Below are 16,799 nucleotides of genomic sequence, written 5' to 3'. Positions count from 1 at the left end.
CATAGCCAAGATACGGAAGCAACCTGGGTGTCTATTGATAGGTGATCAGATAAAGAAAAAGTGATACATATATACAGTGGGATACTACTCAGCAATAAAAAAATGAAATCCTGCCTTTTGTGACAACAAGAATGGGCCTTAAGGGTATTATGCTGAGTGAAATAAGTCAGACAGAGAAATCTTGTGATTTCACTTATATGTGGAATATAAAAGCAAAAACAAATGAATAAAAAGAAACTCATAGAGGCAGACAGCAGATTGGTGGTTGCCAGAGGGAAGAGGGGTGGAAGGAGGATGAAACGGATCAAGGGGTCAGTCGTGTGGTGACTCATGAAAACTAGACTTTGGTGGGAAGCACAGGAAGTGTGGACAGATGTCGGATTATGAGATTGCACACCTGAAACTTACGTAATGTTATAAAACACTGTTCCCTCAATAAAAAAAGATGAAGATAAAGAATACCTTCAGTTGTATGAACTAAGTTTGAGTTTACGCCAACTTCTATAAATATATAATGTACTATGATGCATCACTTAATATAACGTTGACAATGAATCTTATTTCAAAAAAAAAAAAAAAACAGCAAATGGAGGGGCAAACCACAAAACAAAGCAAAGGCTTGGAAACAACACAAATCTTAAAGACGAGGCCAGCAGCATGCAGTCTCAACTTCACTGAGTTGATTATTGATGAAACAAGCATTCTCCAGGTTTTAATAGGACTCAGAAGTCTCACAGTGTAATATGTTAAATGTTCAGGTTCCCATCAAAATGACTGGACATGCAAAGGCCATGACATGCTGAACAAACCTCAAAGGAAAAACATGTCAGAAGATGTCAACCCTGAGATGACCTGGCTGTGGAAATGATTAAAGATTTAAAGATGCTGTTTAACTCCCTGCCACTCCTTTAAAGGTGCACAAGCTTGAAGGGAATGGAAGTACAGAAATGCTCAACAGAAACACAGAAATTTAAGAAAGAACAAAATGTAAAATTTAGAACTGAGAAATACAATAAACAAAAAACTATAATTTAATGGATGAGCTCAATAGAAAAATAGAGTGACCTAGCAGAGATCAATAGATCATCTAATCTGAAGAACAAAGAAGAGAAGTATTGAGAAACAGAATGAACAGAGCCTCAGGTTACCGTAGGACAATATCCAAAGTTCATTATATTGTTGGGATCCCTGAGAGGAGAGAAAGAGACTGGTACAGAAAAACAGACGTGGAAAGGGGTGGCTGGTAACTTTTATGAAAAATACAAATTCTATAGCTTGAAGATGAGCAAACGCAGGCAGAGTAAACCCAAACAGAAACATGCCCAGACATATCAAGAATAGATGTATGAAAACTAAAAATAAAAGAAAACATCTAGAACTCAGCCAGAGAGCAGCATATTACATTTATGGCACACCACTTCCAAGGACAGCAGATGTCTGACCAGAGGCCAGAAGACGAACCACAAAGAACACAACAGCTAAGCCAGCATGCCACACCCATGACACAAGTCCTCCAGGAACGAAGGGTGAATTGAGACATTCTGAGACTGGCAGGCCAGCTGTAAGGCAGGCTCACCCGCTCTCCTGGGCCGTGCTCAATCTCTGGGCAACATGAGGCACCGTCAAAATGGAATCCAAAAGAACAGAACCATTAAGAATCATAAAATATCAAATTAATTCAAAGGAATCAAATTACTTAAAATTGTAAAATGTAAAAATAAATAAATTGGAAATACAGTAATAACATAACAAGAAATTGAGAGAGTAGTGAAAAAAGTTACCAAAACCATTAGAAGATTGGTCCCAATAGATTAACTGATGAATTCAATCAGACCCTTAAGGAAAAATAGTCCTGGTGTTACATAAACTATTATCCAGCATCCAAAAAAAAAGTCACAGACCACATTTTATGAGTTAAATGGCCATCATCAAAAACCTAATAAAGAGAAAAGTCAAGCAAATGGCAAAAATTATAGGTCATTACAAACTATTATAATCAAGTAAATGCATCATCCAGATACTTTCCTGCAAACTCAGTTCAAAGCAGCCACAGGCTCTCCTGGTCCAGCTTCCATAGTCACTTTCTGTTCACTATCACGGTCCTCATTATTTGAAGATTAATTGGCACAAATTCAGGTAATTACTATTACTGTACATTTTTCAAGAAGTGTTTCAAAATGAGTACCGTGTACCTAATGTTCTAGAATCTGCATGAACATGAATATAAATCACACTTACTGGTAATAATCAAAGAGTACACCTGTGACCTGAAAGATAGTGAAGGAAACACTGAGAATCAGAACCGCTGGTTCTCTTTGACATCGTGTCAGTGCACACGCAGCCCTGGCTTTGCACCCTCAGTCTCCAGGATTGAGTGCACGTGCTCCGGCACCCGTTTCTGGACCCTGCACTGTTCACGCGGTAGCTGCCATGCTCCGGGCTCGTGATCCCCATCACAGAAAACGTACTCTCAGACTCAAGCTCTGATCTCTAAGCAGTTTAAATAGTCAACCCCCCGGAGGATGAGCGTGTGCACAGTTTGCATTCACTGCTGCACTCAGATATGGGAGCTTGGGGGTTCCACAAGGTAACACGGTGGGCTGGCGTGTCCGTGGCTCTCTGTGGCGACCCAGTGGGCTAGCCCAATAACAGTCTGCTGGACAAAGGCTGGCGAGCTTCCTGCCGGAGGGATGGCTTTTGTCTGCTTCAATGGCCATCATTGGAGCGACTTTAGCTGCCAGATGGAAGCTGTGAAGTGTGAGACTGGTGCTCAAACCTGACCCCAATCCAGCCATTGAGTTTGCTTCTGGGTTCAGATTTGCAAGTAAACATGAAAGCAGATTTTTAGAAAACTTGGTAAGAACTGGGATGAAAAAATTACCGCTTGAGACATTTCTAGGACTGTGTTGAAAACCAGAAGGGATGACAGGTGTTTCCTGCCCCATTTCCACAGACCACTTTGGTTTAGGACCAAGGAGGAGCCAGCACAGAAGTCCATACATGCCTGCAGAGTGTGGTGCACAGCAATAGGGGACAGCAAAGAAACAGGCACGTGATGAAGCAGAGGCAGAGGTAGCTGTCAGCCACAGGGGTCCTGACTCAGAGCCCCAAATCCTGTGTAAGGGGTGGGAAGCATGAGGTTCTAGAAGAACAGATGCTCTAAGAGCTTCTGCTGGTGTTGCTATTTCTAGGACACCAGCCGCATCTGGGGATATTGTTAGTCGGGGGGCAGACAGCGCACTGAAAACAACAGCACCCTTAACACCCCTGTGAATCTGAGAGCCAAATACACTGCAGATGGTGGTGAGTCTTGGCCTAAGCCTCCAACATAAGAAGGACTGTGCCCTCCATTTTCTATGCACATCAGAGCCGTGGGTGAGCACGGAGCTAGAGCAGTGCTATCCAACAACGTGTTGCCATACTTAGCGTTGTGTGAACTTCCGGAGGTTGTGAGCACCAGAAGTTCCCGCAGTAGATGCAAGGGCACTTAGGGTGTTTGCAAGGGCTCTACAAGCCCCGATCTTTAATCCTGAAAACCAGAGGGAGCGAGCCACAGCCTCCCCTCCCACCCCACAAGTCCGTGCCCTCCCATGCCCTGCCATACGTTGGACGGTGTGCCATGCAGTGTCCAGGAGCAGCACCAGTGCGTCCCCGGGGGACATGTGTGGGACCTGGGGTGGGGGAGTTGTGTGTGTCATGCTTGTTTAAATGGGAGAAAGGTCTCAGGTCATCAGGTGAGGTGGGGGTCTAGCCACTCAGCATCGCTGGGAGCGCAGGATGGAACCGTAGGGCAGACGGTGAATACCCCTGGAGCTGAATGTGTGTCCAAGGATGACATTCGTGGGGACGGTATCAGTGTCTGGAGAGGAAGGTTCAGAACAGAAGCTGGACTGTGCACTGAGGTAGCACAAAGCATGTTCCCCTCAACTGAGAAGAAAAGGAAGATACATTTCCTGTTGTCCAAGGGGTCATGTCCAGTTTCAGATATCTTCACGTTCTGCTATCTGGGAACGGTTGCTTATGGTATTTAAAATATATATGGTGGCATTAAGTGTAGTAGGAATTTGCATATTCAAATTGTTAAACTGCATCAGAAGGAAAATAATTGCATCTTTTGGTGTTGCAGAATATAGCACGGCAAATGGAGCCACAGAGTGGAGACCACAAAACACTGGCAAGGAGGGGCCATTGTGCGCTCTACTCTCTTCTTTGACTTTTTTGCTTTTTTTCTTGTTTGGCATGGTCCCAAACCTATTGGCCTCATCCAGAGAGAGGAGTATTGTGCAGCGATCAAATATGAGTGATCAAGCCGCAAAACGACATGGAGCAAACCTGAATGGGTATCGCTGAGAGAAAGATGCTGATGCAAAAGCCTGCATACTGAATGGTCCCAACTCTACAACATCATGGAAAAGGCAAAACCCTGGGGACAGTAAAGAGATCGGAGGTCCTCAGGGATTGTGGGGAGGGAGGGAGGGTTGAGTAGATGGATCCCAGGGCATTTTGGGGGCAGGAAACTATTCTGTGTGATACTATAATGGTAGGTACACATCACTATGTATTTGTCTAAAACCCACAGACCTGCACGACACTAAGACTGAATTCTAATGGGCTCTCGCTACTTCAGCCAATAAGAATGCATCAATATTCGTAAGCACTTGCAACAAATGTACGGCACTAATGCAAGACGTTAATAACAGCAGAAATTGTGGGGAGGAGGAGAGGGGGAGTATGGGAACTCTTGGCACCATTGTTCTGTAAACCTAAAGCTGTTCTAAAAATAGTCTGTTAAATTTTTTAAATGTTTTAAATGTAGCGTTAAAGATAAAAGAGTCAACATTTCTGAATGCATTTCAGGCTCTGGCATGCGAATTTTGACTTGCATTTTGATGCCGCAACTACATCAGGACAGCGGGGCAAACAGGTCAGATGTGAGAATGAGAGGAAACCGATTTTGTTTTGGGCACCCTGGGTTGAGTTTCTATCAGAACATGCAAAAGTCGGCTACAATCATGGTTTAATTACCTTTGGCCTTTCACACTTGCAGCAATTTTCTCTGATCAAGGCACAGATGTGACTCAGCAAACTGATGTATTGTGGCAGAAGCACACTATTGCATTACGCAGCAAGAGCCAATAAATGCTGAGCAAAGTTAATGCATTTATCACTGAATTATAAATTACATACAAACCAGATTGCATGGCATCCTTTATAACTGAGCTACGGAACTCAGAAAAATCCCTGGATATTTTCAAAACTAAGATCGACTCAGCTGGCATTTAAAATTGTCATAGAGTCACTGGATTATTATGCAAACATCTTCTTTGCCTGGCGATGGTGCTAGCCAGATTTATGGATTAATCCTTATAGAGTGTTGGATTTTCACTGACTCACTGGATGAAGCTACTCACTCTATCTCTTAGCACCGAGGCAGTGACAAAGGGGGGCTGAATTCCAGTAACACTTAGTGAGGGACACTGAGATTCGAATTTCTTATAATGCCCATGTGTCGCAAAATACCCTTCTTTAGATGTGTTTTCAACCACTTAAAGTGTAAAAATCACTCCGAGCCCACGGGTTATACACACAGGCGAGGGCTGTTTGGCGGCAGGCTGTGGTTTGCCAGCCCCTGGCACGTCTCCTGCTGAGGACAGCACGACCTGCACGCCGTTCCAGTTCTGAGGATGACCTTCCTGGTGTCCCAGGTGCGTTACTCAGGACCCACCTCCAACTCCAACCATTCCTCATGGCTTCCTGTATCTTCAGTCAGTCATTCTGAACCAGGAACACTTTTCAGGAACATGTTTGCATATTCCCTGCCTATTTAAAACTCAAAGTTTTCTGGTGGCGGTGCTCTTTGTTTTGTTTCTGTTGGATTTAATGGCTGACTCTTTCTAGTGGAAATCAGAAAAGAGAGAGTTCTCCGGCAGTCAGTGGACGTAGCATTTCCTGAGCACCACAGCTGCCCACCAGCTGACCTTCACTTTGGTGGGACAGGGGGCTATATAATTAATGGAACTCCAAACGCAGACTTTTCCTGACTACCCCAACCTTTTAAAGTAACATTTGTTTGCTAAAATAAGCAATTTTTCTAGAATTGAATATTGCTGTTCAACCCCATAAGGAGTTATTTCCTAGAGATTCATTTCCTGAAGGTGAACTTCAGGTCAGAGAGTACCAGCAATGTTATTTCTTATTACATATTGCCCCATATTTTTAAGAAATGGGTCCAGTGGGCAGCTCACATGGCAGCCCAAAGGGTTTTCAAGTCGTTTCCGTGACCTTGGCTTCCATGCTTTCACGTAATCACTTCACGAAGGGACGAGCTGCCCTGTACTGTCCACTCTGTGTTTTCTCAGTCAGCTGTGCTTCTCTTCAGCTGATGACTTCTGTTTATTGGTGTGAGTAATCTGTGATATTATCAAAGCCCCTAGCAATTGCTGGGATGGCAGAAAATACATGCAAATACTTCTGAAAGAGACTTTGTTGGGAAAATATAACTTCCAGTGGCCCCGATTTTGAAACGTACATGTTCCTTTCCTACTGCCAGAGATAAACTACTCCAGGCAGCTGCAAAATCTGTGTGTGTGTGTGTGTGTGTGTGTGTGTGTTTATATCTTTGTGCATATATCTATCCATATAGTCTATGTATGAATAGAAATCTGTCTGCATATACACATTGAGTATATTCAATATATTGATTATTAAATATTAATAATTGCCTATTAAATATTAACAATTGCATATTGATGATCAATATTTAATAATTAAATGATTCACATACTAAATGTACTTCATATATTACATTAATATTAATAACTTAATGTATTAAACAGTTGACATTTGCTATATTTTAAATCATAAATATACTTATTAATAATGTATATCTGATGGGTAAAACATACTTAATACATAAAATATATAAATTTAAACATATATGAAATATAAGTACATTGTTTTTGATGTTTAAAATTTGTCAGTTAAGGTTCCTCGGGTTCTCGGGTGGCTCCTGATGACACGCTGGGCTTCAGCGACTGGGAACCCATGTGTGTGCCTTCTCCCTCTGACAGATGCTTGGTGGCGTTGTTAGATGTTGGCAACTGGGGCAGCGATGAGAAGCCTCAAATGTTTCCACGGGAAGTCCTGCCGAGCTGCGCTCATCCCTGTACATTTCCTTCGGCACCGTCTTGTTCACAGATCACAGCTCCTTCCAAGACTCATTTCCAGAGCTGAGTTAATAGTGGTGGAAACCTAAGTATGTGTGTCTCCGAGAGTCTTAGAAAGTGGGCAGCCAGAGCGAAAAGCGTTCCAAATGTGGCATCACAAACACCAGAGCCCTGGTCGGGCAACAGGAGCCCTCTGTCACTTTGGTTCCCAAGAGTCGTGTGGCAGGGACATGCACGTTTGCTGTGCTCTGAGCTGCATGGGGCCACCAGCATGCATTTTCTTGGCAATGGCTGAGTTCTAGCGTCAGGCTGGAGCACAGAGTGCTGCCGTATTGACCAGAATCTCTCGTGTAGCATCTCGCTGTGTGGGGACCAGCCAGAAAGAGGCATCGTCCAACAGGAATCCCATTTAACCATCTTCCTGGATGTCCTGGGGAAAGTTTAAATTGGCTTTTTAATTAAACACTCCCTGCACAAGCATGCATGTCCCCACTTTTCTCTCTCACACTGACAACTGGAATGCCTTAGGAGATTAGGTCACAGACACATTTAAAGAAACACACTCTTGGTTAAATTTCACTACAAGAATACAAAGGGTAGGGGAGAGAGGGAGAGGAGAGAGGGAAATAAGCAGAAATCCCGTCCCTTTGTTTTACTTCCTTTCCTTTCCCAGAGGGCCACACATCAGCGGGAGAACCGTCGGCATGTCCCACAGACGAGGACAGCCTGGAGGAAAACGACTTTCAGTGGTGGCAAAAATGGTAAAAACACACACTACAAAAACACAGAAAATTGAAACACCCCCAAAATCTACTGGGGGCAAATTGATACTTTACTCACTAATACTTCTGTAATTGAGTTTCTCCTGGATTATTGTATTGTTGTCCACAAAATAGAGCTAATATGTTATAGTTGCAAAATCCTGAAGAATATTGGATACAGCAAAGTAATATTCACCCAATGTAACGGCGAAAACTAAAAATGTAAAAAAATATTGGTAAGATATATTCGAATTTCACAATTATGTAAACTAACATATCCCGGGGGGGGCCTCACCACAGTTTATTTGCATTTTAACTTAGTTTTTATTCATGTGGTAATCGGGTACGTATATGCCTTATGGTACAAAGAAGAAGTTCGTTAATGAACAAGGGTGTAATAAAAAATATAGCTACTCAACAGGGGCTGGTATCAATTAAAAAAAAAAAAAAAAGATGGACTAGAGCTGAGTGCTTTGGGAAGGCAGTTTAGAAGCCCAGCAGTGGCTCGTTGCCGTGGTAGAAACGAGGTCTCTCTTTGTGTCTTGCACCATCAAATGATGATTACATGTCATTAGACCAATATTAAATGTTAAAGTGCATTTGTCAAAGAATGAATAACATAACAAACCAATACTGAGGGCACCCCTTTTCTGAGAATGTATCTTTATTCCAGTAAATAAGCCGTACAGCCCTCCAATGTTCAAGCAGGAGAGAATTTGGGGAACAGTTACTTATTTTTCAAGCAAAGTGGACCCAGAGATACTGTGTGACTGACCCATGCCACACAGGAAGTTGGGGCAGGGACAGATAGGCTCCCTCCCATGCACACTTACGTGTCCATGCATGTCCCCAAGGAGGACCCAGGGAGAGAACCGTGAAGGGATGACCTCTAGGTCCTCCGTGGCCAGAGCAGAACTTCTGGACTCGCCGGGAACTCCACCCATGGCAGCTTTGCTATTGCCCATCATAAGGCTGCAAACTCAGGCGGCGCTTGCAGAACCTTCCGTCTGTCCGTCCACATCACAGCAGGACACGTTGCTAAAGGATAAGGATCCTACTAAGTTCAACTTAGAAATGAGCCTGCAGTAGAAGCTGTTTTGTTAAATGGATGGCATCAAAACTAGATTATAAAGGATGGCCCTAAAATAATTCTAGGCGTCTCAACACTCTGTGTTCTCACTCTCCACCAGGCAGCCCAGCTTTTGGAATCCACAAGACACAAGACACGTCTGGTGCCCGAGCTGAGTAAGGAAACTGAGTTAGGTTCAGGGTCCTCACCCCAAGAGACGTTTCATTCTACCTCGGATAATCCCAAGAATTAGATACAAGTCAGAAAAGCTTCCAATATAAGTGCTGTGAAATGCTGTCAAAAGCAGGGAAGGGTGCCTGAGTCTTCTGTTTGACATGGTCACTGTGACCCAGGGACCCAGGCACTCAGCCACGGTGACAAGACAGACAGACTTCTGGAGACTTGGAGAGCTTCTCAAGGATATTTTGAAACGTACGTATGGTTTTCCAAACCCATCAAAGTTCCTGGTTTCTTGACATTCAGATCTTTTAAGGGAAGGAAGAATCTTCCTTTCAGAGGAATTCACTGCCTTAACCCTACCTGCATTTGAGAGACAAGCTGGGTGAGGAGAGGTTTCCCAGGAGAGAACGCAGAGATGCTCCCCAACAAGCTGATGAAAAGTAGACAGTGGATTAGAAAAACAGATGGGATTAGGGATCGTGGGATTAGATTCCCTTCAAAAAATAAGATGGAAATAATTCATTAAAAAACTATCCAGTTACCATATCTCCCATCATGAGGCACCTTGGTAGTCTTTCTTCATTTAATAACTCACTGTGTATTAACCACACTTAGAATCTAATCAGCACCTGAGATAAAAATGACAGAGAATTCTGTGCTCACGGAATGTAAAGCGACTGAAGGAAGACAGACCAATAACAGAACAAAGGTGAACAAACTTTCCCCAAAAGGATCACACAATCAGCCCTTTACTCTTTCCCTACATTTGGACCTTGTCACAGCTGTGCAGCCTGCCAGTGCAGCGTGCAAGCAGCCACAGACGCCACGTATGCAACGAGCACGGCTGCACCCCACATAACTTGATCTATAAACACAGGAAGTAGAAACTGTCAAGGTCACGACAACAAGGAAATACTGGGGAACGGCCACAGGACAGAGGAGCCAAAGGAGACAGGACAACCACATGGACTGGGGCCTGGACCCAGAAGGAGACATTGGTGGGAAACCGGCCGATCCAGTGATGTCTGGATTTAGCTAAGAGGAAAACATGGGTGCTGCTTCTTCCTCTGACAGATGCACCACAGCAACACGAGAGGTAAGCGACGTGGCAGGCGACGAGAGCTATACAGGAAATCTCTACTATTAGCAACTTTTCTGTAAATCTAAAAAAAAAAGGTGGCAGGCAGAACTTGGCTTCTGTGTCACATCTTCCAACCCCAGGTTTAGAAAATGAAACCAAGTATGGTAGGCACTACGATAGAAATGTGTTTGGATGCTGGAGAAAAGCCCTGAGTGCAAGCACCGACCTGTGGCCGGACACTGATGCTGAAAGCCCCCTTTAAGGTGTGGGCGGTGTGCTGAGCCACCACTTGTTTTAAATGAAAACATGGCCATATGCATAGCAGCACAGTGAAACCCCATTTCTTACCAGCGGGGCATGTCAGGCTTGCCACTTCACCTCTTCGAAAGCCTCACTTCTCTGGGCAGCGGCCTCAAGGAGGTCGCGATGAGAACTGTAGGAGAATCTCTAGAAACCCACCAGCAGAGTGCCAAGCATGATCAGTCATTGCCTAGAAAAGTCTGGGAGCGAATGGTGGTTGCAGAGAGACACACGAGGCAGGAAGGGACGCAGGTAAGAGGGATGCTGCCTCCTCCTTTCTCCTGGTCTGCAGGCGACACCAGCAGCAGCAGTTTCAGCCGTTTAAATCATTTTACTGCTCAAGAACCCAGTGCTTTACCCGAAACCTCACCCCACTATTGTTTTGAAAATCTTGATGGCTACAAGATAGAGAAGAGTATTTTACACCTCCAAGCAATTTTTCCATTTTTGGTTTTGTTTGTTTAGTTGTGGAAGCTCAACGTGACCCCTTCCTGACAGTTCCTTTTTTTAGGTGAGATATTTCAATGGTTCCTTTACAATATAAGATAAACCAAGAGTACATTTTGGAATAATAAGGGTTAAAATCATGAGGTGCAAAAATAATGAGATACCGCTACATGCCTAGTAGAATGGCCAAAATTGAAATCACTGACACCTCCATGCTGGCGGGGACATGGAGCCACAGGAGCTCTCAGTCACTGCTGGGGGAGGCAGCTGGTGACACCACCCTGGAGGACAGCTGGGCGGTTTCTTACAAAACTAACACACTGTCACCATGTGATCCAGCCATAGTGCTCCTTGGTATTTACCCAAAGGAGCTGAAAACTTATGTCCACACAGAACCCTGCACACAGATGTTTACAGCAGCTTCATTCATAATTGCCCAGACTTGGAGGTAACCAACATGTCGTTTAGTTAGTGAATAGATAAACTGTGTCCATCCAGACAATGGGATCGTGTTCAGTACTAAAAAGAAATGAGCTCCAAGACATGGAAGGACACAGAGGAACCTTAAATGCACATCAGTAAGTGACAGAAATCAATCTGAAAAGGCTACATACGGTATGACTCCATCTATATGACATTCTGGAAAAGACCAAAATATGGAGACAGTAAAAGGATCGGTGGTTGCCAGGGGTTGGGGGAGGGAGGGATGAACAAGGGGAGCACAGATTTTTAGGACAGTGACACCACTCTGTGTGACACTATAATGGTGGATACATGTCCTTATCCATTTGTCCAAAGACATAGAACGAACGACACCAGAGTGAACCCTCATGTAAGTAAGCTATGGACGCTGGGTCATTATGATGTGTCAGTGTACGTCCATTCACTGTAACAAATGTCCAACTCCGCTGAGGGACATTGACAGTGGGAGAGGCTAGGCATGAGTGGGGTTAGGGGGTGTATGGGAAATCTCTGTGCCTTCCACTGAATTTTGCTATGAACCTAAACCTGCTCTAAAAACTGAAGTCTATTTCTAAAAATCATGAGGCTAAGCTGTATAGATGGTTGAGTGGATGGCCGTCTTCACTCTGGGGAAGTTGTATCATTGCAGATTAAGTTTCCCTTCAGGAAATACTACTTGATTTCTTCTAAGGAGACCTCGACTCCAGGTACTCTGGGCCAATTTCTCAACAGGACTAGAGCCAGAGGCTAGGGAGAGGAACGCTATGGCTACCTAGTTTATAACCCTCCAGCGTGTGGTCCAGCTTATGTTCTGTACATGTCCCCACTGCATTTCTTCCTGTAACCCTCTGGTCTTCACCCACGTCCCACAGGGCAGTACGGTCTGGGAGTGGTGTGCCCTGGGCATTCTGTGCACATGAGTGTCTGTCCTTCGTGCTGTGGCGGACCCTGAACTGCAGAGCCGGAGCAGAGTGACCAGTGTGGGTGGGTGGGGTTGGGCCAAAGACGGAAGACGTGCGATGTCAACCAGCTGCCTGAGATGATACACTCTAATAAGAGCAGGTCTGTGGAGCATTTAAGACGATCTCAAGAAACTTCGCAGAAATAGTGGGTGAAGGAAATCTGGTTAGAAAGACAGAAATGGAGGGAAGGAAAGAAGAGAGGGAGGGAGAGAGGAAGAACCAGGGCATGTTTGGGTCCAGCAGGAGGGTTCGAGCTCTTACTATTTGCACATCGAAGGGTAGAATGACATCTTTATGCTGAGGAAGCTTGGGCATCGGGTAAAATCTTTTTACATTTTTCTAAATTTCAGGTGTAGACAATGTATTTGCAGATTTATAAATAGAAATGTAAGCTAACACTACAGCAACATGAAATTCTGCTTCCAAATTAGGTTTCTGTTTTTAAAAAGGATCAGATATGATGCTTTTCCAATTAGAAAATTATTATTTATTAACTTAATTTGGAAAATGCATTAAAGCACAAAGAGGAACATAAAAATGATCCATGCATGATCCCTTGCCAACTGGTGTTTTAAAAACATGTTTCTGTGACGTATGTATAATAAATGTATTTACTGTAATGCGTGTGCATATGCAAAAAAAGAGATGCACTTTTTTTGAACTTTCTGTTTTGTGCAAATAGATGTTATTTTCTATTTTTCACGTTTGAAGAAGAGCAGGGCTGCAGCTGCTGTGCTTTGTTGAGCACACCAGAGGAGTTCCGACATGACAGCAAAAAAGATACCAGCCAATTAAGAGATGCATGTTAGACTAGAATATTCCACTTATGTCAAACTTACAGTAAATTGACAAAGCTCAAGTGATTTAGTTGTGCTCCAACTTGCTTCTCTCTCTTCTTGATAATTTATTCTGTAATACTCCAAAACTCCAGGGAGGCGGCCAAGACGAAATGGTACAAATGATTAAACATTTGGAGAATTGGGGGAGTGGAGAAGTACATATGAAAAGTGAACTAGAATTCAAAGTGATTTATAAATACTAGGTATGGATCCAGACAGTGGGGGGCGTTCCAACCAGGAGTCGGGGGCTGGAAACGGGTGGCACTGGGAGCACAGGAAAGACAGAATCACACGCTCATCACACGCACCTCCGGTTGGAAGTACATAGTTTCTTCTCTTCACTTGGAGATCCCATCCAAACCTCACCCTCCGAATGGTGTGATCTGGTTGAACAGGGCACAACACAGCTCTCTTTTACGTGAGCTTCGTCAACTGCACACAACCAGGGAATTTTAAGAAGTGAATGTTTCCATACGAATCACTAGTGGTAGATCGTTCAAAAAATAATGTTAGGACAACAGTTTTTGAAAACATTGCTGCGTCACTACATCTTACTACTAAACGGAACGAACTCAAGGATACCCAGATGGTATATACTAAGGTGAGCTGTTCCCACACCTGCATTTTCCTCCCTTAAATGAAAAGTTTCTCTCTTTGGGATTTGGTGATGTCCTGGCAGCTGAAGCCGACCTGACGTGGGGACACAGGCATTGGCCTGTTGAGAGGCACGCAGCAGGATTCAACAACAAACCATACCTCTTAAAGAAAAAGCAAGCATGTTTTACATGCAAAAGCCAATAAACCAAACATCAAAAACAAAGAGAAGTGAACTCCGGAGTGCCGTCCCTGGCGCGACAACCCACACGACTGGCCTCGTGCCATCGGCAGAGCCAATTCATGCCAAGCCGCCTCGTGTTTTCAATGGTCCAGCCGTGCTATCTGACAGGCAGATGCTTTCCTGTTGCTTCCAGAGCCATCAATTAACCCCTGCTGTCTTAGCCCAAGCTTTCTTCTGCACTGTGAAGGTTCTCCCACCTGCACTTGACACCTACTCACTCTGATTAGGAAGGAGACCAGGCTGTGGCATCTGTTCTTAGACCCGCGTGTCTCCCAGTGACAATCACAGCACTCTGTGTGGCCTTCCTGCTAGGCCCCGGGCTCCATCGGGCAGAAATCACTGCGCTCGTGCATCACCGTAACCGGAGTGACCACATCATGCCTGACACTTCACAAACAGCCAACAGCAATTGGCTGAATGTCTTAGAGACTCCTGACATATCAGGGTTTCAGTATCGTACTCCTAAGACGGAAGGAACCGTGACCAGGTAACCCTCACGTCCGACCCTGAGGTTTTGCAGGTGGTTATATGAGATGTCTCATTTCAAGTTGATACTGAGCTCGAATTTTATCTGCCTTAAGTGGTCTACCTGTGAAAGTGGGATACATAATAAAGTATTTCTGCAGGCTTTTGTCAGCCCTTACTTTAGTTTGGCAAGAAGCGCGTGTCTGCTAATGACCCACTAGACTGGGACCTTTTGGGTTATTGTTTTTTAAGAACATACCTTAGTGGGGTGTTGAGAAAATGATGTACCTGCTATTTTGAAGTCCATTTATCCAGTAAGAAGGGAAAATCACCATAGCAAAATGTCTTAAATAAGAATCTTCCCTAAATAATTGTCTCCTTATAACAGCACCCAGTTTTCCACTGGGGTGTGCTCCTCCCCACCCCCTGCTTTCAGGGGGGAAATGGTCCTGGTGTCCCTGGGCTGCCGGGGCCCACAGCCCTGTAACCCAGGCTGGCACTGAGCCTCCACGCGTCCTCTCTGGGGCTTTTTCTACCATGGCTGTTAATTAATTTTGGAAAACACAAATCGAGGACTGATGGCAATCCGTTTCCTCACAGAGACCAAAAGCTTACTGGAGCAAGAAGCAAAACGGAGAAACGTAGCATACAGAAAGAGGGAATGAGGGACAGACCCAGACAACACCAGGCACAACCTCTCCATGGAGCCCAGTCGCCCCTGACACCTGATGGTAAAATGCCTGTATTTCAATATTTTATTTCATTGCTGTCATCGTCACCATCACTGCTTGAAGAGGTTGAGTTGGGCTTCTATCTCTTGAAACCAGGGAACCCTCTGTGATAACGGTGGGTTAGCTGTGACAGTCGCTCCTTTTCTGTCTCTTTTGCCCTCACCCCTCCAGCAGTACCATGGGCATCCCCCTCTGTTCAGTACACATGGTGCTTCAGGCCAGCTTGTTAAAAATGTCCTAGCACAATGACCAGGACACCCAAGACACAGCTCTGGGTCTGCCTCGATCTTCATATGTCCTTGATACAATCATTTGATTTTTTTTTTTTCTGAAATAAAGAAGGTGCCGAGCAGTGTGACCCAGGCCATGGAAAGTGCAGCCATCACAGAACAAAGTCCTGCATGCCCTTGGGCGCTGTCCATCTCCCCCAAACCTACCCATCAGTGTTCCAAATATTTCACCCGATCACAAAAGGCAGAAGGACCCTGTGGACAGGCGATAGCTGGAGTGTGGGTGAGGGGAAGTGTTCACATAAGCCTGCCACTCATGCTACTTGCAGGACTCAGAGATCTATTTTCCTTCTCAAGCAGGCTCACTCCAGCCTCACACTGACTGACTAGCATCGTTGTACCTGGTGTGTTACACGCGTTCCCTGTAAGAGCCGTATGATACAGGCACGGATCGCCCCACATTACACAGACGGAATCCCAAGCTCGCCAGCCACGCGGACCAGGAAGGGCAGGCACCACCAAAAGGGTGTGCGTCCTGTCCTTGCTGTTCCCACCGCCACACACCAGGGCTGTGGCTGTCACTTGTGAGCGGCCAGGACACCAAGTCCACTGAGCAGCTCTGAGCGAGACAATGCTTTACAGCTACAGACTCCATCATGAGCCAGCGGTGATGGTGACACAGCTTGACGTGGCCTGAGCAGCAGGCTCGCAGGACCACCTGTGGGTTTGCTAACCTCTCACATCAATAGTCTGACAGAGTGCCAAGAGCAGCTTAGCAAAGATGCAGGTCAGACGCCCTGAAAGGCCAGTGGGTGAGCTGTGTGGAGCAGGAGGGAGTCGCAGAGTGACATTGATTTTTAAGATCCTGGAGCTCAGCGGACACTCCACTTGTGGTCGCTACGACTTGATAAAAAGGCTTGATGGATTTTTCTATTTAAAAAATAACAAAAGCATGGCATTAGAAAATGTCATCAAAATAAAAACCATAAAACCTGTCAAGAACTTACAGTATCAAGTAAATTTATGACACTCAGTGAGTTCAGTGGACATTTGGAACTAAAGTGTGATTTAACACAATAAAGGAGAGAATTAGTAATTCCCAAGCAATAGGGCTTTCATGGTGCCACCAGTTGCTGAACGTGACCTATCACTTCTTGCGTGTATGTATTTCTCCAATGCCCTTCACTTTTTAAAATTTAAAATCAGCTTCTTTTGGAAGAAGTCACCTCCCTCCATCCTTTCATTCCAAACTTGGTTCTTATGTATAG

The sequence above is a fragment of the Rhinolophus ferrumequinum genome, chromosome 19 (assembly GCF_004115265.2).
Source record: "Rhinolophus ferrumequinum isolate MPI-CBG mRhiFer1 chromosome 19, mRhiFer1_v1.p, whole genome shotgun sequence".
NCBI lineage: Eukaryota > Metazoa > Chordata > Mammalia > Chiroptera > Rhinolophidae > Rhinolophus > Rhinolophus ferrumequinum.
The sequence above is the reverse complement of the archived record's forward strand: the minus strand, read 5'-3'. Positions refer to the sequence as shown.